Source organism: Mercenaria mercenaria, chromosome 3 (assembly GCF_021730395.1).
Source record: "Mercenaria mercenaria strain notata chromosome 3, MADL_Memer_1, whole genome shotgun sequence".
NCBI lineage: Eukaryota > Metazoa > Mollusca > Bivalvia > Venerida > Veneridae > Mercenaria > Mercenaria mercenaria.
In genome coordinates, this window is record NC_069363.1 from 32,886,359 (window position 1) to 32,914,115 (window position 27,757).

Genomic DNA, 27,757 nt, shown 5'->3' on the forward strand with positions numbered 1-27,757 from the left:
GGTTCTGCACATCGTCTTGATGAGGTGATCATTTGACCCAAGTTTTATGAAAATCCTTCAAGGGGTTTAGGAGATATGGATCGGACACGATTTTGTTACGGATGGAAGGACGGACGGACGCAGACCATTCCTATAATCCCTCCGCCATGGCGGGGGATTAATAAATCTCATGTTGATGAAAAGGACCCTTCAGCTGAAATCCTAGGAGTCTGTATGTACACTTTTGCTTATTTCAAGAGTCCAAATCCCAAGTCCAGGTCAAATGGAACTCCTGCGTACAGTTTAAAAATAAAATTCTCTCATCCACTCCCCTCCACCTCCCCGGCTCCCTTTTTGAATGAAATTTGGATGATAATCTAGGAATTAATTTATTATGGCCTAAAATCAAGAATTTACCTGGGCTAGCCTCTGTAGTGCTAATGGCTGTAGATGCTCCCTAGCCATTTTAGTGAGCAGTTTCATAAAAGTTGTGATTAGTCTGTCTACATGGCACTGGTTGTGTATACATGCTGCTTTCAGTATCATCAGTGTACTATTAACAACTGGGATGTTGATCCATTTGTTGCCCTGGAAATAGCAATGTTCTACTTCAAAGGTTTTGCATGAAAGTGAAAGTATGAACCGTTTCATTGAATAATGCTCAAGCTGAAATAAATGCTGTTTACAAATGTGCAAAACTTGTACATAGCCTTTTTCATTGTGTACATAGCCTTTTATCATTGTATACATATTAGCCTTTTATCATTTTGTGTATGGACTATTATCATTGAGTGTATAGTGTAATAGCCTTCATACCAGGCTTATAACAAATACAGAGATCCTAATGAAACATTCAACAAGAGCTGTCACTAATGGTGACAAATGCCCCCGCAGCACCTTGACCTTTGACCTGGTGACCCCAAAGTCAGTAGGGGTGGTGTACTCAATAAGTACTATCAGCATGTGAAGTTTGAAGGTCCTGGGTGAAGTGGTTCGCATCTAAAGTGCCTTCATGCAAAAAGTTAAAGTTGGCCCCTGTGACCTTGACCTTTGACCTGGTGACCCCAAAGTCAATAGGGTTGGTGTACTCATAAAATACTATCAGCAAGTGAAGTTTGAAGGTCCTGGGTGAAGTGGTTCGCGAGTAAAGTGCCTTCATGCAAAAAGTTAATGTTGGCCCCTGTGACCTTGACCTTTGACCTGGTGACCCCAAAGTCAGTAGGAGTGGTGTACTCAGTAAGTACTATCAGCAGGTGAAGTTTGAAGGTCCTGGGTGAAGTGGTTCGCGAGTAAAGTGCCTTCATGCAAAAAGTTAACGTTGGCCCCTGTGACCTTGACCTTTGACCTGGTGACCCCAAAGTCAGTAGGGATGGTGTACTCAATAAGTACTATCAGCATGTGAAGTTTGAAGGTCCTGGGTGCAGTGGTTCGCGAGTAAAGTGCCTTCATGCAAAAAGTTACTGTTGGCCCCCGTGACCTTGACCTTTGACCTGGTGACCCCAAAGTAGTAGGGGTGGTGTACTCAATAAGTACTATCAACACGTGAAGTTTGAAGGTCCTGGGTGCAGTGGTTCGCGAGTAAAGTGCCTTCATGCAAAAAGTTAATGTTGGCCCCTGTGACCTTGACCTTTGACTTGGCGACCCCAAAGTCAGTAGGGGTGGTATACTCAATAAGTACTATCAGCGTGTGAAGTTTGAAGTCCTGGGTGCAGTGGTTCGCGAGTAAAGTGCCTTCATGCAAAAAGTTAACGTTGTGACGAACGAACTTACGAACGAACGAACGGACGGACAGTCGAAAACTAATATGTCTCCCTTCGGGGGCATAAAAAGGGAAAACTTACCTATACTTAATTTATTATTCCTATAGTCCTTAGTTGCTGATAGATTCATCCATATACATAGCACTGACCAAAGAATACTGAAAACTGAAGCAGTGTTTATACACCCTTTTTCTTAAAAGACAGAAAGCGGAAAAGAAAGATACAAACTTGTCATTATTACTGAGTCCCTCATAGACCAGCTTGCTGACACATGCATACAGACATTCTATTTCCTCGTATTTTGATGCCATTAGAGCTGACTGGTTCTGTTGGGAAAAAGCTCATCAGTCGTGACAACAGACTGTGTACTCCTCGTATAACCTTGGTGTTTGGACAGTTCATACAGGCAGCTATCCCTTTTTGTAGAGGCGTAAAGCTGGCCAGTATCTGATCTTTTTCCTGTAATGAACAAATGTGGTAACTGTTACTTTTATTACTTCAGAAACTCAGTGCCTTATGAATACTTACAAATAATCTATCATATGCTGGGATATCATCTAATTTTGTGGGTAATAATTTTGATGCTAAAAACAGCTGTTTCATTGTGGTATGAATTTGTGGTTTTCCACTTACCAAGACAAGAGGGTCATGATGACCCTGGATTGCTCACCTGAGTAATATGAGCTTCATGTTTCAAATGTCAAACTGATGCTAAAATATTAAGAAAGTAGGTCAGTAGGTCACATTCATGGTCAGAAAAAAAATTCTAGAGTAAGGCACCTGTGATGGATTGACTGTGTGGCAGAAGTGTTTTTAGTTTAAATCCATACATAAGATAAAGTGAAAGTGTATCACATCTAAACTGAAATTCTAAGTAAAAATGCAGCATAACCATAAGAAGTAGTGTCAAAGTTATAGATCATGTGTTACACAATGTTGGTGATGAAGATACTAACTTATATAAGTTATAAAGTGTGAAATGCATCAAAACTTTAACCTGAAATTGTAAGTAAAATGGGGCATAATGTATTAAATATTTGAGTTATGGACCTTGCGTCATAATGATTCATCAACAAGACAAGTATTTTAAATTTAAATCAAATCCATTCAGCAATAACAGAGATAGACTGAATGTGTAAAGTTTCAACCAAGTAGATGTATTAGTTTTAGAGATTATAATTTCCATGCAAACATTTAACCTGTTGTTTTTTTAACTTTCCTGAAATATAATTCAGAGTTATAGAACATGCATGTTTTTCCATGTTTAATCACTCAATAACTTTCAATTCATTATCTGTAATGACTTATGGAGGGAACAATTTGTATGCAAAACTTCAACCTAGATTTATTAAGTCCAGGAAGGGGAATATTTCTTTTGAAATTCATATAAGAGTTATGGGACTTGATGCTGTAACCTAGGGAAAGTTCACATGGAAGCTCTAGGGTAGAGTAGAGACCGACTCTATACTCGATAACCCACTTGAGCGGTATAAATAAGTACACCAATCGTACCTTCCCTGTTCAAGAGCTGAACTCTGCAAACACCACGGCGAGGTAGGGTACTGGTACCTTGCTTTTCATCACAGTGCTCAATGTGCCGGGGAAAAACAGTTCTACATATTTCCAGGGCTCAATTTTTGATTGGTTGGTTACTTTACTGGTGGGAGTAAGTATCACTTACACAACAGCCTACCCTTCCCTAGAGCTTCCATGTGAACTTACCCCTAGTGTTTATTACATGAACTAGATGCCCACGGGCAAAATGTCGAGCCCGCCAGCTGTCAAAAGGACTGGGAGTTGCACATGACACTCCCTGTCTCATTGAGGCAAACATTTATGCCAAATAAAAAAAGAGATTGCAAAAAATTACAATATAAATTATTTAAAGTCACAACAACAGGGATGTAAATCTTAAAAAAAAAAAAAAAAAAAAAAAAAAAAAAAAAAAATTCTAAGTCCACACAAAAATCCTCACCAGTAGAGATAGGTCAAAATTCACTTGAAAATTGGATGTAACATGCATGTTGTACTACAGAAAAGTGGTCTTGATTTTTCCCTACGACCAGTAATAAAAAAGTTACGAATATAAGCTATTTATAGTAACGACAAAGGGAAGTAATTCTAGGATCTTGCGCATGACACTCTGTCTCATGGTGACGAACAGTTGTGCCAAGTTACATCAAAATCCCTCTATGCATCAAAAAGAAATGCTCAAGACAAAGTCATTCTTATACTTTGACCTCTAAGTGTGACCTTGACCGTAGACCTAGGGACCTGGTTCTTGTGCATGACATTCCATCTCAGAGTGGTGAACATTTGTGCCATGCGACGTCAAAATCCCTCTATGCATGAAGAAGAAATGCTCCGGACAAAGTTGTCATTCTTGTATCCTTTGACCTCTAAGTGTGACCTTGACCTTAGATCTAGCGACCTGGTTCTTGCGCATGACACTCAGTCTCATGGTGAACAATTGTGCCAAGTTACATCAAAATCACCCATGCATGAAGTAGAAATGCTCCAGACAAAGTCATTTTTGAATTTGACCTTTGACCTGTAATTGTGACCTTGACCTTTGAGATAGGAACCTGGGGTTTGCGCATGACACTCTGTCTCACTGAGGTTAACATTCATGCCAAATATAAACAAGATTGCTCCATGCACGTCAAAGTTATGGTCCGGACAAACAAATCCGGACAGACGGACGCACGCACGCACATACACCAAACAGCAGGGCTCCTGAAATTTTGATAACTCAATCGGTCTGAAACGAAAATCCTGACATCGGTGCTACCCCACCCACTGCATTCCCAATATTTTGTAAAACGTGATAGAGTAAAGAAATAAGCATGTCATGCATTAAAACTGAGTTACCGGTCACTGCATGTTTCCATACAATGAAGACAGTTATTCAGTGTTATGTGTGATCGTTACTCTGTTTAAATTTCGATGTTTTTGCGAGAAAATACTTGTAAGGATAAAATTACCAAGGCATTGACACCGTGTGCGTAACTAGTCTAAAAGCCAACGCACGTGACCGGTACCGTATACACGGCAGATACTTTGTGATGTTTCCTCATTCTTTGGCCGAATTCTATAAAATACAATGCGTCAAAGTGAATTACACAACACATATTCTCTGCTAAACAGTCTCAGTATTTTAACAATACTCTGCCGCGGACCGAATGTGTACGTTATATGAACGCTGAGATTGAATTTCCCGCATGTATAGTACCAAAAGGTCACGCGTGTTGGCCAAGGATATTTCATTTCACTTATGTTGTATCAGGGGAGGTAATCAGGGGAGGTAATCAGATATAAAATAACTCTGGAACCTACGATTGGATCTGATTTGTCATGGAATCCAAGATTTATTGTTGTTGAAGATATTTTGGAAGTTTGTATCAAATAAAACCATAAATGAAGTCTCTATATGGCTGCAAAAGCCAAAATAGCCAATTTTGGACCTTTAAGGGGCCATAACTCTGGAACCCATAATGGAATCTGGCCAATTCAAGAAAGGAACCAAGATCTTGCAGTGATACAAGTTGTGTGCAAGTTTGGTTAAAATCAAATCATAAATAAAGCTGCTATTGTGCAGACAAGGTCAAAATAGCTAAATTTGGCCATTTCAGGGGCCATAACTCTGGAACCCATTAAGGGATCTGGCCAGTTCAACAAAGGAACTAAGATCTTATGGCAACACAAGTTTTGTGCAAGTTTAATTAAATTCATAAATGAAGCTGCTATTGTGCAGACAAGGTCAAAAATAGCTCATTCTGGCCCTTTCAGGGGCCATAACTCTGGAACCCATAACAGAATCTAGCCAGTTCAAGAAAGGAACCAAGATCTTATAGTGATACAAGTTGTGTGCAAGTTTGGTTAAAATCAAATCATAAATGAAGCTGCTATTGTGCAGACAAGGTCAAAATAGCTAATTATGGCCCTTTCAGGAACCATAACTCTGGAACCCATAAAGGTATCCGGCCAGTTCAAGAAAAGAACCGAGATCTTATGGTGATACAAGTTGTGTGCAAGTTTGGTTAAAATAAAATCATAAACGAAAACACTATCGTGCAGACAAGAAATTGTTGATGGACGGACGCACGGACGGACTGACGACGGACGAAGGGTGATCACAAAAGCTCACCTTGTCACTATGTGACAGGTGAGCTAAAAACAAGGTCCAGTAACTCTGCAATTTTTTTTTCTGAAGGAATCTAACATGCCCCATGCACTACTACTGTTGTTACTGAACACTTGTGTGAAGTTTCATTAAATTGTGTCAAGGGGATGAAAAGAGATGGTGCACACAAGATTCTGTCTATGTATATAGTATAGTAACCAACAAGAGGGCCCAGATGGCCCTAGGTCGCTCACCTGAGAAACACACCATAACAGTGTAAACATGTTTGACCTACTGATTTCATGGAAAAAAATATTCTGACCAATTATCATTAAAATTGGAGCAAAAATCTTGAGTAGAAATAAATTGGACCAAAATTGTGACCTGTAGAGTTAACAGTGAGCTAAAAACAAGAAAGTAGGTCAGTAGGTCACATTCCACATGACCCAGATTCGAACTTGACCTAAAGATCAAGGTTAACATTCTGACCAAGTTTCATGAAGATACAGTCATTAATACTGCCTCTACAGTGTTAACTGGCTTTTCCTTTGATTTGACCTGGTGACATAGTTTTTGACCCCACCTAACCCAGATTTGAACTTGACCTAAAGATCATCAAGATTAACATTCTGACGAAGTTTCATTAAGATAAGGTCATAAATGTGGCCTCCAGTGTTAACTAGCTATTCCTTTGATTTGACCTGGTGACCGAGTTCTTGAACCCACCTGACCCAGATTCAAACTAGACCTAACTATCACCAAGATTAACATTCTGACCAAGTTTCATGAAGATACAGTCACAAATGTGGCCTCTAGAGTGTTAACAAGCTTTTCCTTTGATTTGACCTGGTGACCAATTCTTTTACCCTATCTAACCTAGATGTAACCTTGACCTACAGATCATCAATATTAACATTCTAAGTTTCATATAGATATTGTCAACATGAGTTGTCACAGGAGACAGTGCGCTCAAACATTTCTATGCTGGATAGTGAAACTGGGCACATCTGAGGAATGGAGCTGTCACTGGAATGTTTAATGACTCCAATGGAGGATGAAGATATTGCACAGCTTGAGTCTGTGTCAAAAATATTAAGTTATAAGAGAGATAAAGATCAAGTGTATCAAAACTCTAAATAAGTATAATTCTAAGCAAAAAGGGGGCAAAATTCATAAAATATTGGTGCAAGAATTATACACCTAGTGTCATATGATGTGGGTGATGATGTGGAACAACTACTTTCAAGTTTGAATCAAATCCATTTTGTAATTACTAAGATACAGTGAAAAGATCTTTAACCCGAGATCAAACTGTGAACAACAAAATTGACATGAGGAGACAGCTAATTGCCGATAATTACTGGCCTTTTGATCATAACAAAAAGAAGATTACACCTTTGGTTATCAGTTTAAATTGAGAAGCTCATGTCATTTTGTCTTTCTTGTGGTGAAATCATGCGAAACTTAGCAATCAAGTGTTTCTCAAAAATTGGGTACCTTCGGCGATTATCCCCTAAAAAATTGGTTTTGGAAGAAACATGGCCGCTGGAAGGGGTCATATACGCTGGTTGGGAGGCAATTTCAGTGGCCGTTGACCGCGGTTGGGAGGTGGCCGCTGAATAAAGTGATGAAATAGAGCAAAATCTGTCTGGGGCATCATAAAATGACCACTGAACGGAGGTGACCGCTGATCAGAGGTGACCGTTAGTACAGGTTAGTCTGTACTGTGAAATCAATTATATTCTTTGCCATGAAATTTCGCAGTTTTGGCTTTCATGAATTTGTTTGCTGGTTTGTTTTGGCTTTAACACCATGTTCCAACAGTATTTCAGATACGTAACGGCGGGCAGTTAACCCAACTAGATTCTGTACCAGTACAAACCTGTTCTCTGCAATTGCCAACTTCCCCACAAGACTCTAAGGCAGAGGACAAATGATTTCAAACACAATTTTCTTTTATTAAATCAACACAGAGAACATACATCTTGGCCAGGGCTTGAACTTACGACCCGCAATCCGTATGTCTGTGCTCTCCCTATTGAGCTAAGTGGGCAGGCTGCCATGAAATTCAAATGGAACATTTATTGATTTATCATGATGTGATTTCATTGACTGAAACAAACAAGAAACCTACGAAAACAAGTGAATAAAGTATTGCAATGCAATACAAAGTCCCCTAGTGGAAGGCACCTAATTTTCTCTACTGCAGTGTAACATAATGAATTGCTATCTTCAATAATGTATAAACAATATTGTACTATATACACATGTATACAATATGTTATAAACAAAACACTTGGATTAAAATTTGTATACATAAAACCCTATAGTTGTTTTCATAAAGCATTTTTTTTGGTCAATTATAGAAATGGTATCATATTAGTTATTTATATTAAAAAAAAAAAAAAAAATCTATAAAAGTCTAAACAAAACTCGTTACCAGGTAAAGGTAGGTCAAAATACACCTAAAATCGGATGTAACATGCATGTTGTACCACATAAAACTGGTCTTGATTTTTCCCTATGGCCTGTAATAAGTAAGTTACAATATAAGCTATTTATAGTAAAAACAAAGGGACATAATTCTAAAAAACAAGAGTGCCTCATGGTGGTGAACATTTGTGCCAAGTTACATCAAAATCCCTCCATGCATGAAGAAGTGTTCCAGACAAAAGTCATTCTTGTATCTGACCTTTGGCTTCTATGTGTGACCTTGACCTTCTACCTAGGGACCAGGTTCTTGTGCATGACACTCTGTCTCATAGTGGTGAACATTTGTGCCAAGTAATTTTCAAATCGTCTTTTGCATGACAAAAATAAACACCAGACAGGAAAAATGTCCCATTGACCTTTGATCTCCAAGTGTGACCTTGACCTTTAAGCATGGTTCTGGGTGTTGCAAATGACACATTGTCTCATCATGGGGAACATTTATGCCAAGTAATATTAAAATCCCTTGATATATGACAGAGTTCTGGACAGGACAGGAAATAAACCCTTTTGACCTCTGACCTCCTATTGTGACCTTGACCTTTGAGCTAGGGGTCCTGGCTTTGCGCATGACAAGTCGTCTCATCATGGGAAACATTTGTACCAAGTAATATTAAAATATCTTCATGGATGGCAGAGTTATGGACCAGACAAAAAACAGACCCTGTTCATGCCATGTTAACATTTGACTGCCAAGTGTGACCTTGACCTTTGAGCTATGGATCTGAAGGTTGTGCAAGACACGTCGTCTTATTATGAGGTACATTTGTGCAAAGTAATATTAAAATCCCTTCATGGATGGCAGAGTTATGGACCGGACAGGAAAAAAGCCCTGTTGATCTTTGACCTCCTATTGTGACCTTGACCTATAGTAAGGGGTCCAAGTTTTGCGCATGACATGTCATCTTATTATGGGGAACATTTGTGCCAAGTAATATTTAAATATCTTTATGGATGGCAAAGTTATGGACCGGACACGAAACAGATCCTGTTCATGCCATGTTAACATTTGACTGCCAAGTGTGACTTTGACCTCTGAGCTAGGGGTCTGAAATTGTGCATGACACATCGTCTTATTATGACGTATACCTGTGCCAAGTAATATTAAAATCCCTACATGGATGGCAGAGTTATGGACCGGACAGGAAAAAAAGCCCTGTTGACCTTTGACCTCAAATTGTGACCCTGACCTTAAGTTAGGGGTCCGGTTTTTGCGCAGGACACATCGTCTCATCATGGAGAACAATTGTGCCAAGTAATATTAAAATATCTTCATGGATGGCAGAGTTATGGACCGGACACGAAACAGATCGCCATGTTAACATCTGACTGCCAAGTGTGACCTTTGACCTTTGAGCTAGGGGTCTGAAAGTTGTGCATGACACATCGTCTTATTATGAGGTACATCTGTGCCAAGTAATATTAAAATCCCTTCATGGATAGCAGAGTTGTGGACCGGACAGGAAAAAAGCCCTGTTGACCTTCGACCTCAAATTGTGACCTTGACCTTTAAGCTAGAGTCCGGGTTTTGTGCATGACACGTCGTCTCATCATGGGGAACATTTGTGCCAAGTAATATTAAAATCCCTTCATGGATGACAGAGTCATGGACCGGACATGAAATTGCTGACGGACAGATGGACGGACAGAATGACAGATGGACGGAAAAGCGAATTCCTATAGTCCCCGAAACTGGTTTTCAACCAGTAGGGGACTAATTAGTGCCCAACAAATATTTTAAATAATTTCACAGTACTTCATGCAATCAAACAAGACAGAACAAAATTTCCAAAACAGACAAGCTTTAGTCATTTTTAACGTACATCATACTGGACACACTTGATTCTGCAGTCTGATCACGATCTGCACTGTTTGCCATTTAGTCAGTATCTTTTTGATAAGCATCCCTTTTGACAGTTAATGGTAATGTTCAAATTAAAAAACAGACTAGTTCATTATAGAAATTCAACAGGGTAAAGGTTAACTTACCAGTATAGTTAGAAGGAAGCACAGTAACTCTAAGGCTGTACATATGTTGTTGAAATCTGGCTGCTGACTTTCTACAGTTTATCAAACCAAGCCATACATCCTGTCTCAAGGCCATTTTCAACAGTGCCAACACCTCGACAGCACCTCTCCCTGTGAGCCTGCTACCTCACTCACCTGAATAGATATTACTGCTTAAAACAAATAGCTACACGAGTTATCTTCAATATTAAATCAGAAATTAAATATTAAATACAATGTATATCATACTTGAGAGCAATTTCCATATCAGCAGTATTTTATCGTTGGATTACTTTGTTGGGTCTTATGCCACATCAACAAAGGTTTAAGTCATAAGGCAGTATTCCAGGATTTGATGGTGGAGAAAAACATAAGGTATCAGTCCATCTATTATTACAGGCACAGGTGAGCACCTGGGTAGATCCACAAATGAAAAATTCTTCACCCAAGCAATGTATTGAACTAAGGGGGCAAATAATCAGCGTCCTTAACCACTTGAAAATGGGGGCCGCATATAATATTTGATATTCCATATCTAAATATCCTTGTAATCTTGTGCAGTACAAATGAAGTTCTACATTATTTGTGATATATTTTGAATAAGAAAAAGATGCAACGAATAATAGGGCCATGATGGCCCTATATCGCTCACCTGAGCTGCTTGCTTGAACAGTTAAAATTTCTACTAAATAAATACAGCTAGGCAATAAGTATATGTGTTTGTGTTTTGTTTTGTTATTTTCCCCCCCAGATGGAGCCGGTTTTAACCCAAGGGGATAATTTGAGCAATCTTGGTAAAGGACTACTACACAATGCTACATACCAAATATCAAAGCTCTAGGCCATGTGGTTTTGTACAAGATTTTCAAAGTTTTCCCTCTATAAGTCTATATAAACCATGTGACCCTCAAGGACCCATATCTAGTGTTCATACCTAGGGGGATAATTTAAACAATCTTGGCAGAGGACCATTAGATGATGCTACATACAAAATATCAAAGCCCTAGGCCCTGTGGTTTAGTACAAGAAGATTTTCAAAGTTTTTCCCTATACAAGTCAATATAAACCATTGACTCCAAGAGCTGGGCCATATTTGACCCTACTGATATAATCTGAACAGTCTTTGTAGAGGCCCACTAGATGATGCTATATACCAAATATCAAAGCCCTAGGCCCTGTGGTTTTGGACAAGAAGATTTTCAAAGTTTTTCCCTATATAAGTCTATATAAACCATGTGACCCCCAGGGTGGGGCCATATTTGACCCTAGGGATATAATTTGAATAATCCTGGTAGAGGACCACTAGATGCTGTTACATACCAAATATAAAAGCCCTAGGACCTGTTGTTTTGGACAAGATTTTCAAAGATTTTCCTTTATAAGTCTATGTAAACCATGTGACCCCAAGGGCGGGGCCATATTTGACTTGATTTAAAATCTTGGTAGAGGACCACTGGATGATGCTACATACCAAATATCAAAGCTCTAGGACCTGCGGTTTTGGACTAGAAGATTTTTAAAGTTTTTCCTTTCAGTTGCCATGGCAACCAGAGTTCGGTATGGAATTTATTCTTTGAAATGTTTTAAAAGAAGATCATCCAAGGAGCATCCCTGTGAATTTTCATCAAAACTGGCCTTGTGGATTAGGAGGAGATGTTGTTTAAAGGCAAGAGTGGATGGTTGGCTGGACAATGGACAGTGAGCGATCACAAAAGCTCACCCTGAGCACTTTGTTCTATGGTGAGCTAAAAATATAAGTAATCTTGAGCGAGATGCTTTACTTTACAACTGCTTTTTCAAGATTCTGATTTGTCAATCTGAAATTCTTATCCCAATATAAAGTATTCTTTACCCCGTATTTTTGCAAGCAAAACATTTTAAATTTTCCAACAAATTATACATCAAGAACACTATAGTTCATACAGGTAATATATCATAAACTATGTTAACTGGCAGGCTAACTTCAGGTAATATATCATAAACTATGTTACCTGGCAGGCCACTTTCAGGTAATATATCACAAACTATGTTATCTGGCAGGCTAACTTCAGGTAATATATCATAAACTATGTTACCTGGCAGGCTAACTTCAGGTAATATATCATAAACTATGTTACCTGGCAGGCTACCCTTCAGGTAATATATCTCAAACTATGTTACATGGCAGGCTAACTTCAGGTAATATATCACAAACTATGTTACCTGGCAGGCTACCTTTCAGGTAATAAATCACAAACTATGTTACCTGGCAGGCTACCTTCAGGTAATATATCACAAACTATGTTACCTGGCAGGCTACCTTTCAGGTAATATATCACAAAATATGTTACCTGGCAGGCTACCTTCAGGTATTATATCACAAAATGTTACCTGGCAGGCCACCTTCAGGTAATATATCACAAAATAGGTTACCTGGCAGGCTACCTTTCAGGTCATATATTTAACTATGTTATCTGGCAGGCTACCTTCAGGTAATATATCACAAACTATGTTACCTGGCAGGCTACCTTCAGGTAATATATCACAAACTATGTTACCTGGCAGGCTACCTTTCAGGTAATATATCACAAACTATGTTACCTCGCAGGCTACCTTCAGGTAATATATCACAAACTATGTTACCTGGCAGGCTACCTTCAGGTAATATATCACAAACTATGTTACCTGGCAGGCTACCTTTCAGGTAAAACATCACAAACTATGTTACCTGTCAGGCTACCTTCAGGTAATATATATCACAAACTATGTTACCTGACAGGCTACCTTCAGCAGGAAATTCACAACTCCATCACAGTACTGTTCCTCTATAGGTTTACCACTCTCTGTCCACTTTATGGCTGGACCTGGGCTTCCTACAACACCAGAAGAGTATCAAGCCTTTTCACCTCGCCTGGTGGGTCAACTGAGCCAGCCCTCTTCATAGACCCTGGAGTGGCATCACCTGATCCCTGTAACACATTCAAGAAAAATTTAATACCTGGTGTAAAAAAAACACTAAAAAGTTTACAGATATAGTTTTACATATTAAACAAGAGGAACATGATGACCCTGGATTGCTCACCTGAGTAATATGAGCTACATGTTTCAAATATCAAACTGATGCTAAAATATTAAGAAAATAGTTTAGTGGGTCATATTCATGGTCACTGAAAGTCAGTTTTAACATCGGTGTGTTAAATTGTACATGTCATCCAAATTTAAAGGCTCTATCTTAAAACAAGAGGGCCAAGATGGCCTTAAGTCGCTCAACTGTGTAACACACCATATCAGTGGAAACATGTTTTACCATGTGATTTCATGGAGACAAATATCTGACCAATTTTCATTAAGATTGGACCAAAAACCCTGGCCTCTTGAGTGTAAACAAGCCTCTTCTTTGATTTGACCTAGTTACCTATTTTATCCCCCACATCACCCATGAACATTCTGACGAAGTTTCAGGAAGATTGATGAAAAAAGTGGCCTCTAGAGTGTTTACAAGCTTTTCCTATGATTTGACCTAGTGACCTAGTTTTTGACCCAACATGACCTTCCCAAGAATTCACTTGAACAAACATTCAGACCAAATTTCATGAAGATTGAATAAACAAGGAGCTGCGTTCATTAAACGCTTGATGCCCCCAGTGGCATCCTTGTCGAGATTTTGCACAAGTCCAAAACGAGGTCAAGGTCAAGGTCAAACTGAGGTCAGGTGATGTTTGAAGATGAGGAATGGTCACAGTTGACATCTGTATTAGTACCAATTCATTCTTGTAAGGAGTATTGATGCTAGACGAAACGGTCCCATTTGGTTAACCAAGAGATGGCCCATATAAAGCAACCTAAGTCCAAAATGAGGTCCAGGTCAAGGTCAAACTGAGGTCAGGTGATGTGTGAAGATGAGGAATGGTCACAGGTTACATGTGCATTAGTATCAATTCATTCTAGTAAGGGGTATTGATGCTAGACGAAACGTTCCCATTTGGTTAACCAAAAGATGGCCCATATAATGCAACCTAAGTCCAAAATGAGGTCAAGGTCAAACTGAGGTCAGGTGATGTCTGAAGATGAGGAATGGTCACAGGTTACATCTACATTAGTATCAAGTCATTCTAGTAAGGGAATGGATGCTAGACGAAACGGTCTCATTTGGTTAACCGTGTACGGACGGACGGACAGACAGGACAATTATTATTATTATTATACCTAACTTATATAGCACTCTTTTCATACAAAATATGTACGCTCAAAACCTATAATCACCATATGCCTCCCGCATCAGCAGATGCTGGGGGCATAAAAATGTGCTCCCTAAGATGTAAACAAGCTTATTCTTTGATTTGACCTGGCAACCTAGTTTCTCACCCCACATGACCTCTATAAGTCTATGTTAAACTTGGGACCCCCATGGCAGGGCCTCTTTTCACTCCAGGGGCATAATTTGAACAATTTTAGTAGAGAAACACTGGGTAGTGTAACATACCAAATATCAAAAGCCTATGCCTTGCAGTTGCAGGCAAGAAGATTTTCCTATATATGTAAAACTAGAGAACCCTTAGGGAGAGCCTCTTTTCACCCCAGGGCAATAATTTGAACAATCTTGGTAGAGGACCAAAAGGCAATGCTTCATACCAAATATCAAAGGTCCAGGTCTTGCAGTTTCAGACAAGAAGACTTTCAAAGTTTTTTTCCTTTACAAGTCTATGTAAAACTTGGGAGCCCCTGGGGTGTGGCCTCTTTTCACCCCAGGTGCACAATTTGAACAATCTTCGTAGAACACCATTAGATGATGTCACATGCCAAATATCAAGGCTCTAAGCCCTGCAGTTTTGGACAAGAAGATTTTTAAAGTTTTTCCTTTTGGTTGCCACGGCAACCAGAGTTCTGCATGGAATTCAATTCTTTGCATAATTTTGAAAGGGGGCCACCCAAGGATCATTTTTGTGAAGTTTGGTGTAATTTTGCCCAGTGTTTTTTAAGAAGATATTTTTAGACAAGAGGGTCATGATGACCCTGAATCGCTCACCTGAGTAATATCAGTCACATGTTTCAAATGGAAAACTGACGATAAAATATGAGAAAGTAGGTCAGTAGGTCACATTCATGGTCACTGAAAGACAGTTTTAAGAATGGTGTGCAAAACTGTCCATGTCATCCAAATTCCAAGGCTGTATCTTAAAAAACAAGGAAGTAGGTCAGTAGGTCAAGGTCACAGTCATGTGATCCCTAATCACTTTGGTCATCAGATAATTATAATCAAACAGTCTAGGAAATATGACCTGATAATTTTTAAAGTATTTTTTTCCTATATAACTCATAATCATAACAAGTGACCCCCAGCCTCTTTTCAACCCAGGGGCATAATTTGAACAAACTTGTAAGAGATCCACTAGGCAATGTAACATGGCTCTCCACAAGCCCCGGCGGCCTGCGATTTCGCCGGCTACTGACAGATGTACCGCCGGCTACTTTTCTGAAACTGAACAAGAGAACCATGATGGTCCTGAATTGCTCACCTGTCCCCACATGACCCAGTTTTGAACTGAGTATGACGTCGTTTTTTTCTATTATTTGACACAGTGACCTAGTTTTCAAGCTCATGTGACCCAGTTTTGAAACTGACCTAGATATCATCAAGATAAAAATTCTGACCAATTTTGATGAAGATCCATTGAAAAATATGGCCTCTAGAGAGGTCACAAGGTTTCTTATTATTTGACCTACTGACCTAGTTATTGATGACACGTGACCCAGTTTCAAACTTGACCTAGATATCATCCAAGTGAACATTCTGACTAATTTTCATGAAGATCCATTCAAAAGTATGGCCTCTAGAGAGGTCACAAGGTTTTTCTATTTTTAGACCTACTGACCTAGTTTTTGACCACAGTTGACCCAGTTTCGAACTTGACCTAGATATCATCAGGATGAACATTCAGACCAACTTTCATACAGATCCCATGAAAAATATGGCCTCTAGAGAGGTCACAAGGTTTTTGTATTATTTGACCTACTGACCTAGTTATTGAAGTCATGTGACCCAGTTTTATACTTGACCTAGATATCATCAAGGTGAACATTCTGACCAATTTTCATGAAGATCCATTCAATAGTATGGCTTCTAGAGAGGTCACAAGGTTTTTCTATTTTTAGACCTACTGACCTAGTTTTTGACCGCAGTTGACCCAGTTCCGAACTTGACCTAGATATTATCAAGATGAACATTCAGACCAACTTTCATACAGATCCCATGAAAAATTTGGCCTCTAGAGAAGTCACAAGATTTTTTTATTATTTGACCTACTGACCTAGTTTTTGAAGGCACTTGACCCAGTTTCAAATTTGACTTAGATATCATCAAGGTAAACATTCTAACCAACTTTCATAAAGATCCATTGAAAAGTATGGCCTCTAGAGAGGTCATAAGGTTTTCCTATTTTTAGACCTACTGACCTAGTTTTGGACCGCACGTGACCCAGTTTCGAACTTGACCTAGATATCATCAAGATGAACATTCTGACCAACTTTCATAAAGATCCCATGAAAAATGTGACCTCTAGACTGGTCACAAGCAAAAGTTTACGCACGCACGCACCCATGCACGATGGACGACGGACACTGCGCGATCACAAAAGCTCACCTTGTCACAAAGTGACATGTGAGCTAACAAAAAAATGAACTTCAAAATGTAAAATAATAACCTGAAATTAACTGTTGAATGAAATCATAAACAAACCGCTACCATTGCGGGCCTACCATTGCTTTATACATGTGTATTCCAACAGTTAAACTACGTTATTTTTGTATGCTGACGTCATTATGGTTGTTGGTTTCCCAAGTCAGTGAATTGTGCAGGATCTTAGCGCATCTATTTTTAATCAGTCTCACCACGTGATGAGCACTGACGAATAGTTTAGCAATATGAGCGGGCACCTGTGGGTTTTCCCGCTTTCTTTATTTATCCGATTCAATGCATCCGTACGCAATCTTCGCAAAATTAAATAGCAAACCTGTACTGTAAGTAACTAAGTAGAATTGATTAATTAATTTTTAGTCTTGTTAGTTTCCATTCAGCCTGTTTTGACCGCTTGTAGCGTTATTTTAACTGGCACGATGCACTGAGAAAAATGTTTCTCGCATGCTGTGCGTAAACAGTTTGCATGTGAGCTTTGATGTAAGAATTTTCTGAAAGATTACTCACTTGCTGAAAAGACAGTCAATCATTAATAAAGAAATATTTTTGAAACAAAAAATACGGACCTGGAAGCAGTAGATCTACACGTCAAAATGCTCATGATCGCCTTTCTATTGGCTCATTGTTATAGGGGGAAAAATCAGAATTACTTTTTTGACATTTTTTTTTCTCAGAATACATTATCACTGTAATAAATTTAAGTGTATATGGCTCATGGCCTAGATATATATAATCCACCTATGTGCCAAGGCTGTGAATAAAGACTGTGATGCTGAACCGTTTTTGACAGATTTTTTGATGATATATAATAACACTGGTTTAGAGTGAGGGTATGACTGTGATTTTTTATGTGATGTCACAAATACATTTTTAAGAGGAATTATGTTTTGATGTCTTTTTTGTATAAAAAATATAGGTAGACAAAGCAAAGAAACAAGAGGGTCATAATGACCCTGGATCGCTCACCTGAGTAATATGAGCTACATGTTTCAAATGTCAAACAGATGATAAAATATTAAGAAAGTCAGTAGGTCACATTCATGATCAAAGAAATTCAGTTTCACGATTTGTGTGCAAACTGTGTATGTCATCAAAATTTCAAGGCTGTATGTTAAAAACAAGAAGTAGGTCAGTTGGTCAAGGTCACAGTCAAGTGACATCATATTACTTGGGGTCAATAGGTAATTATAATTAGACAGTCTTGGAAATAGGATCAGATGATTTTTTATGTATTTTTCCTATATAACTCACATAATAACTTAGTGACCCCAGGGCGGGGCCTTTTTTAACCCCAGGGGCATAATTTGAACAAATTTGGTAGAGGACTACTAGACAATGCATCATACCAAATAACAAAAGCCTAGGTCAGACAAGAAGATTTTTAAAGCTTTTTCCTATATAAGTCTATATAAAACTTGGGACCCCCAGGGCAGGGCCTCTTTTCACCCAAGGGGTACAATTTTAATAATTTTGGTTGAGGACCATAAGACAATGCTACAAACCAAATATCAAAGGTCTAAGTGTTGTGGTTTCAGACAAGAAGATTTTAAAACTTTTTTACCTATATAAGTCTATGTGAAACTTGGGACCCCCGGGCAGGGCCACATTTGACCCTAGGGGGATAATTTGAACAATCTTGGTAAAGGACCACTAGATGATGCTACATACCAAATATCAAAGCCCTAGGCCGTGTGGTTTTGTACAAGAAGATTTTCAAAGTTTTCCCTATATAAGTCTATATAAACCATTGACCCCTGGGGCGGGGCCATATTTGACCCTAGGGGGATAATTTGAACAATCTTGGTAGAGGCCCACTAGATGATGCTACATACCAAATATCAAAGCCCTAGGCCATGTGGTTTTGTACAAGAAGATTTTCAAAGTTTTCCCTATATAAGTCTATATAAACCATGTGACCCCCGGGGCAGGGCCATATTTGACCCTAGGGAGATAATTTGGACAATTTTGGTAGAGGACCATTAGATGATGCTACACACCAGATACCAAAGCCCTAGGCCCTGTGGTTTTGGACAAGAAGATTTTTTAAGTTTTTCCTTTCGGTTGCCATGGCAACCAGAGTTCTGCATGGAATTCAGTTCTTTGAATAATTTTGAAAGGGGACCACCCAAGGATCATTCCTGTGAAGTTTGATGTAATTCTGCCCAGTGGTTTTCAAGAAGAAGATTTTTTTACAAATTGTTGACGGCCGCACGACGGACGACGGACATTGAGCGGTCACAAAAGCTCACCATGAGCCTTTGGCTCAGGTGAGCTAAAAACACCCAAAAATACACCAGACTGCAACATTTTAAACCTTCAATTTCAAAATTTTCCGGGGGAATACCCCCAGACCCCCCGCTCACATTCCGCTGGCTACTTTTCTTTCATCACTGACTACTTCAAACTTTAGGGAGAGCCCTGAATGTTACATATCAAATATCAAATGCCTAGGCCTTGAACTTTCAGACAAGAAGATCTTTAATTTTTTTTCCTATGTAAGTCTATGTTAAACTTGGTACCCACAGGGCAGGGCCTCTTTTCACCCTAGGGACATAATTTGAACAACTTTGGTAGAGAAACACTAGGAAAGGCAACATACTTAATATAACATACTTAATATAACATACTCAAAAGCCCAGGCCTTGCAGTTTCAGGCATACAAAAAGATTTTTGAAGTTTTTTTTCCTATATAAGTCTATTATGCAGGGCCTCTTTTCACCCCAGGGGCATAATTTGAATAATTTTGGTAGCGGAGTACAAGGCAATGCTACATACAAAATATCAAAGGCCTAGATCATGTGGTTTTAGACAAGAAGATTTTTAAAGTTTTTTACTATATAAGTCTATGTAAAACTTGTGACCCCCGGAGCGGGGCCTCTTTTCACCCCAGGTGCATAATCTGAACAATTTTGGTAGAGGAACACAAGGCAATGCTGGATACAAAATATCAAAGGCCTAGGTCATGTGGTTTTAGACAAGAAGATTTTTTAAGTTTTTTACTATGTAAGTCTATGTAAAACTTGTGACCCCCGGGGTGGAGCCTCTTTACACCCCAGGGGCATAATTTGAACAATCTTGATAGAGGACCATAAGATGATGTCACAAGCCAAATATCAAGGCTCTACACCTTGCGGTTTTGGACAAGAAGATGTTTAAAGTTTTTCCTTTCAGTTGCCATGGCAACCAGAGTTCTGCATGGAATTAAATTCTTTGAACAATTTTGAAAGGGGACCACCCAAGGATCATTCTTGTGAAGTTTGGTGTAATTCTGCCCAGTGGTTTTCAAGAAGAAGATTTTTTTAGAAAATACTGACGGACGCACGACTGACGACGCACGACAGACTACAGACATTGGGCGGTCACAAAAGCTCACCATGAGCCTCTGGCTCAGGTGAGCTAAAACTGTTGATGGACACATGACTGACGACATATGACAGACATTGAGAGGTCACAAAAGCTCACCATGAGCCTTGGCTCAGGTGAGCTAAAAAAACCCAACTGTTTCCAGTTTCAGTAGGTCATATTTTTATTTTCTTTTGAACTGAAATGGCTTAAGACATCCAGTGGATTCTAGATATTTGATACCAGCATATTCTCCAATATGTGACTAAAAACATTTTCAGTGTTTAGAAGACTGCATCCTTAATCTTTCTACAACTAAAATGAAATCACCAGCTATTACTCTGAACAATAGAATTAATTTGAAAGAAATTTAAAGAAACCATTACAGTCAAAAGATAGGAAACATCAAATATGCAGTAAGTTTTAACCCCTATATATTCATATAGCTTAATAAAGGAAATAGGCCAAACAGCAAAAAAGTCCCATTGACCTCTGATCTCAAAGTGTGACCTTGACCTTTAAGCTAGGGTTCTGGGAGTTGTGCAAGACAAGTCATCTCATCATTGGGAACATTTATGCAAAGAAATATTGTTAACCATTGATGTAAGACAGAGTTCTGGACCGGACAGGAAAAAACTCTACTGACCTTTGACCTCCAAATTTGACCTTGATCTTTGAGTTAGGGGTTCGAGTTACAGCCCATGACATGTCGTCTCATCATGAGGAACACTTGTGCCAAGTAATATTAAAATCCCTTCATGAATGGCAGAGTTATTGACCAGACAGGAAAAAGCCAAGTTGACCTTTGACCCCCCAAATGTGACCTTTACCTTTGAGCCAAGGTTCAGTGATTTGTGCATGACATGTTGACTCATCATGGGAAACATTTGTGCCAAGTGATGTTAAAATCCCTCAATGAATGACAGAGTTATGGACCGGACACAAAACAGATCCTGTTCATGCAATGTTTAAATTTGACTGCAAATTGTGACCTTGACCTTTGAGCTAGTGGTCTATAAGTTGTGCATGACACATCGTCTTATTATGAGGGACAATTGTGCCAAGTAATATTAAAATCCCTTCCTCGATGGCAGAGTTGTGGAATGGACAGGAAAAAAGCCCTGTTGACCTCAGATTGTGACCTTGACCTTTGAGTCAAGGCTCCGGGATTTGTGCAGGACATGTCGACTCATCATGGGAAACATTTGTGCCAAGTGATATTAAAACCCCTCAATGAATGACAGAGTTATGGACAGGACACAAAACAGATCCTGTTCATGCCATGTTAAAATTTGACTGCAAAGTGTGACCTTGACCTTTGAGTTAGGGTTCTAAAAGTTGAGCATGACACGTCGTCTCATCATGGGGAATATTTGTGCTAAGTAAGATTGAAATCCCTTCAAGGATGACAGAGTTATGAACCAGACACAAAATTACATATGGATGGACGCAAGGACAGACAGAAAAGCGCATTCCTATAGTCCCCAAAACTGGTTTTCATCCAGTAGGGGTCTAACAAGTGTCCTCAGGGCAGGCCCTCTTTTCACACCAGGGTCATATTTGAATAATCTTGTTACAGAACCACTAGGCAATGCTACATGCCCAATAACTTTCAGAAAAGAAAATTTTTCAAGTTTTTTCCTACATAAGTCTATGTAAAACGTTTGACCCCAGAGTGGGGCCTTTTTTCATCTCAGGGGCATACTTTGTATAATCTTGCTAGAGTACCTCTCTAGGAAATGCAAAATACCAAATATCAAATGCCTAGGTTTTGCAGTTTCAGACAAGAAGATTTTTAAAGGTTTTTACCTATATAAGTCTATGTAAAACTTGGGACCCCAGGGGCATAATTTGAACAATTTTCATAAATGACAATTAGATGATGTCACATGCCAAATATCAAAGCTCTAAGCTTTGCAGTTTTGGACAAGAAGATTTTTGAAGTTTTTCCTTTTGGTTGCCATGGCAACCAGAGTTCTGTGAGGAATTAAATTCTTTGAAAGAGGATCAGCCAAGGAATATCCTTGTGAAGTTTCATCAAAATTGGCTAGGTGGTTTAGGAGATGTTGTTTAAATGAAAGTGTGGACAGACAGACGTCAGAAGGAATAGCTCACCTTAAGCAAACTAGAGCTATCACTAAAGGTGATGAATGTACCCCCCCATATGCACTGACACAGTACATTGCAATTTGACGCACACAAGATTGCATAATTATGTGGACTGTATGTATATAGACTGTATGTATACAGTATAGTAACAAAAAACAAAGTCCCATAACTATGCAGAATATTTATCTAAAAGAATGTAACATGCACCATGCACAACTAGGGTTGGTACTGATCACTTGTGTGAAGTTTCAATAAATTGTGTGCAAGAGTCTGGTAGATTAGGCACGCACAAGATTGCATATGCAGACTGTATGTACATAGTATGTTAACAAGAAACAAAGTCCCATAACTCTGCAATTTTTGTTGCTGAAAGAACCTAACATGCCCCATGCACAACTACTGTTGCTACTGATCACTTGTGTGAAGTTTCATTAAATTGTGTCAAGGGGATGAGGAGAGATGGTGCGCACAAGCTTGTGTCTATGTATATAGTATAGTAACAAAAAAACAAAGTCCCATAACTCTGCAAATTTTTTTTCTAAAAGAACCTAACATGCCCCATGCACAACTACTGTTGGTACTGATCACTTGTGTGAAGTTTCATTAAATTGTGTCAAGGGGATGAGGAGAGATGGTGCGCACAAGACTGTGTCTATGTATATAGTATAGTAACAAAAAACCAAAGTCCCATAACTCTACAAATTTTTTTGTCTAAAAGAACCTAACATGCCCCATGCACAACTACTGTTGGTACTGATCACTTGTGTGAAGTTTCATTAAATTCTGTCAAGGGGATAAGGAAAGATGGTGCGCACAAGATTGCATCTACGGACAGACGGACAGACAGACAGACAACCTGAAACCAGTATACCCCCCCTTACGACTTTGTTGTTGGGGGGGTACAAAAAATGGAGAATGCTGAAATTGCCTACAGAGAAGACGTCATTTGCCAGCAATAAAATCAACAGGAACACTTTACAAGAGGACCATGATGGTCCTGAATTGCTCACCTGTCCCCACATGACCCAGTTTTGAACCGAGTACGATGTCGTTTTTTTCTATTATTTGACATAGTGACCTAGTTTCTGAGCTCATGTGACCCAGTTTTAAACTTGACCTAGATATCATAAAGATGAACATTCAGACCAATTTTCGTACAGATCCGATGAGAATTATGGCCTCTAGAGAGGTCACAAGGTTTGTCTATTATTTGACCCAATGACCTAGTTTTTGAAGGCACTTGACCCCTAGTTTTTGACTGCACGTGACCCAGTTTCAAACTTCACCTAGATATCATCAAGGTGAACATTCAGACCAATTTTCATGAAGATCAATTGAAAAATATGGCCTCTAGAGAGGTCACAAGGTTTTTCTATTTTTTGACCTAATGACCTAGTTTTTGACTGCAGTTGACCCAGTTTCATATTTGACCTAGATATCATCAAGATTAACATTCAGACCAATTTTCATACAGATCCCATGAAAAATATGGCCTCTAAAGAGGTCACAAGGTTTTTTTATTATTTGACCTACTGACCTAGTTTTTGACAGCATGTGACCTAGTTTCAAACTTGACCTAGATATCATCAAGGTGAACATTCTGACCAGTTTTCATTAGGATCCATTCAAAAGTATGGCCTCTAGAGAGGTCACAAGGTTTTTCTATTTATAGACCTACTGACCTAGTTTTTGACCGCAGTTGACCCAGTTTCAAACTTGACCTAGATATCATCAAGATGAACATTCTGATTAATTTTCATGAAGATCCTTGAAAAATATGGCCTCTAGAGAGGTCACGAGGTTTTTCTATTTTTAGACCTACTGACCATAATACTCCTTTCATAAAAGTGACAGTATTAAAAGTGTCGATTATTAGGGCGAGTGGCTGTTCACTAAGGGCGAGTAGATATTACTGGCTACTAGTCCTGCAGGGCGAGTGGTGTGAACATTTTTTTTACACCCCTGTAGACCCCACATGACCAAGATACAAACTTGACCTAGAAATGATTAAGACAAACATGCAGGCCCAGTTTCATCAGGATTGCTTAACAACAAGCTTTTCTTTTGATTTGACCAGGTGACCTAGTTTTTGACCCCACATGACCCAGATTCAAACTTGACCTAGAAATCATCAAGCTAAACTTTCTAAGTTTCATAAATATTGAGACACAACTGTGGCCTCTAGTGTTCACAAGCTTTTCCTTTGATTTGACCAGGTGACCTAGTTTTTAATCCAACATGACCCAGATATGAACTTGACCTAGAGATCATCAAGATTAACATTCCAACCAAGTTTCATAAAGATTGGGTCACAAATGTGGTCTCTAGAGTGTTCAAAAGGTTTTCCATTGATCTGAAGTACTGACCTAGTTTTTGATTAAACATGACCCAGATTTAAACCTGACCTATTGATCATCAAGACTAACATTCTGACCAAGCTTCATAAAGATTGGGGCACAAATGTAGTCTCTAGAGTGTTCAGAAGCTATTCCTTTGATCTGATTAACTGACCTAGTTTTGACCCCACATGACCCAGTTTCAAACCTGACCTAGAAATCATCAAGACTAACATTCTGACCAAGTTTCATAAAGATTGGGTCAGAAATGTGGTCTCTAGAGGGTTCACAAGCTTTTCCTTTGATCTGACCTACTGACCTAGTTTTTGACTCCACATGGCCCAGTTTCAAACTTGACCTAGAGATCATCAGGACTAACATTCTGACCCAGTTTCATAAAGATTGGGTCACAAATGTGGTCTCTAGAGTGTTCACAATGTTTCCCTTTGATCTGACCTACTGACCTAGTTTTTGACCCCACATAACCAAGTTTTGAACTCGACCTAGAGATCATCAGAACTGAATGTAACATGTATGTTGTACTACAGAAAGGTGGTCTCGATTTTTCCCTACAACTAGTAATGAAAAAGTTACAATATAGGCTATTTAAAGTAACAACAAAGGGAAGTTATTCTAAAGAAGGGACCTGCGTATGATACTCTGTCACCTGATTGTGTACAATTGTGCCAAGTTACATGAGAATCCGTGCATGCATGAAGAAATGCTCTGGACAAAGTCATTCTTGTATCTGAACTTTGGCCTCTAAGTGTGACTCTGACCTTAGACCTAGGGACCTGGTTCTTGCGCAGGACACTCTGTCTTATGATTGTGAACAATTGTGTCATGTTACATCAAAATCCCTCCATGCATGAAGAAGATATGCTCCGGACAAAGTCATTCTTGAATGTGATGTTTGACCTTTAAGTGCGACCTTGACTTTAGACCTAGGGACCTGGTTCTTGCATAGACACTGCGTCTCATGGTGGTGAACATTTGTGCCAAGTTGTATCAAAATCCCTCCATGCATGAAGAAGAAATGCTCCGGACAAAGTTTTCATTCTTGTATCCTTTGACCTCTAAGTGCGACCTTGACTTTAGACCTAGGGACCCGGTTCTTGCTCACGACACTCCCTCTTATAATGGTGAACAATTGTGCCAAATAACATCAAAATCCCTCCATGCATGAAGAAGGTATGCTCCGGACAAAGTCATTCTTGAATTTGATCTTTGACCTCTAAGAGTGACCATGACCTTAGACCTAGAGACATGGTTCTTGCACATAACACTCTGTCTCATGATGGTGAACAATTGTGGCAAATTTCATCAAAATCCCTCCATGCATGAAGAAGATACGCTCCAGACAAAGTCATTCTTGAATTTCACCTTTGACCTCTAAGAGTGACCATGACCTTAGACCTAGAGGCCTGGTTCTTGCACATAACATTCTGTCTCATGATGGTAAACAACTGTGGCAAGTTTCATCAAAATCCCTCCATGCATGAAGAAGATATACTCCGGCAAAGTCTGTGGTAGATACCTGCCCGCCCGCCAATCCGACCAAAGGCCAGCCCGCCAGTTCCGATAAAAATTCTACATAATATAAGTCCACAAGAAACTCTTTACCAGGCAGAGATAGGTCAAAATACACTTAAAAATTGGATGTAACATGCATGTTGTACCACATTGAAGTGGTCTTGACTTTTCCCTACGGCACGTAATAAGAAAGTTACAATATAATCTATCTATAGTAACAACAAAGAGACGCAATTCTAAAACAATGTTGCCTCATGGTGGTGAACATTTGTGCCAAGTTACATCAAAATCTCTACATGCATGAAGAAGAAATGCTCCAGACAGTCATTCTTGAATTTGACCTTTGACCTCTTATGTGTGATCTTGACCTTAGACCTCGGGACCTGGACAGGAAAACCTGCTGATCTTTGACCTCCAATTGTGACCTTGGCTTTTGAGACAGGGGTCCGAAATTTGCGCATGATATGTCATCTTATCATGGGAAACATTTGTGCCAAGTGATATTAAAATCCCTTTAAGAAGGACAGAGTTATGAACGGGACAAGAAACAGACCCTATTCATGCCATGTTAACATTTGACTGCCAAATGTGACCTTACCTTTGAGCTAGGGGTCTGAAAGTTGTGCATGACACATCATCTTACTATGAGGTACGTTTGTGCCAAGTAATATTAAAATCCCTTTATGTATGGCAGTTATGGACTGGACAGGAGAAAAGCCATTGACCTTTGACCTCTAATTATGATCTTGACCTTTGAGCTTGAGGTCCGGGTTTTGCACGACACGTCGTCTCATCATGGGGAACATTTTTGCCTAGTTATATTAAAATCCCTTCATGGATGACAGAGATATGGACCTTCATGGATGACAGAGATATGGACCGTACACTAAATTGCGGATGTTCCTACATATGGATACTTATGTGGCTACTCTTTTGTTCTCTCTATTGTTCTTTTAGCCAAAAAAATAGCCACATAAAAGCCTTACCGAATGAATGACATCAAAGAAAAAGTACAGTTACCTATTGTTCCTATAGCTACCTAAGTATGCAAATGTGAGCTCGGACAGACAGAATGACGGACGGAAAAGCGCATTCCTACAGTCCCTGAAACTGGTTTTCAACCAGGGGACTAAAAAAAATATCTTTCATTAATGAACACTGTATCTTACATTTTCACTCATGGCTATGTCAATTGTTAAAATACTTCATTGGATGTCCACTTGTCAGCTGCTGTTGTTTCTGTTACCTCTGATATCAGGTCAGTTTGCTACTGGTTCCTGGCCTTCTTCCTTTGGTAATACAGCATGGGGCTGAAATACCACAAAGAAAATAATCACTCATTCATGTCTCATTTTTGTGATAATATAAAGGTCTGTGAGAACCAGACTTGAAAGTTTATACAATG

At 39.2% G+C, this 27,757-nt stretch overlaps 1 protein-coding gene across 4 annotated transcripts in view; it reads right to left on the reverse strand.

Annotated features, from left to right (window-relative positions):
- The window catches only part of LOC123525840 (PCNA-interacting partner-like), a 178,875-nt gene that overhangs the window by 129,899 nt on the left and 21,219 nt on the right, over positions 1-27,757 (reverse strand). For 3 of the 4 annotated variants that reach the window (XM_053538129.1, XM_053538130.1, XM_053538131.1), the window contains 5 exons: positions 27,522-27,662; positions 13,111-13,307; positions 10,342-10,515; positions 1,968-2,198; positions 397-567 (listed from right to left, as the gene is read on the reverse strand). The gene's annotated coding sequence lies outside the window, so the exon portion shown is untranslated. The remainder of the gene's footprint in view (positions 1-396; positions 568-1,967; positions 2,199-10,341; positions 10,516-13,110; positions 13,308-27,521; positions 27,663-27,757) is intronic. The other variant, XM_053538133.1, reaches the window with a different exon arrangement.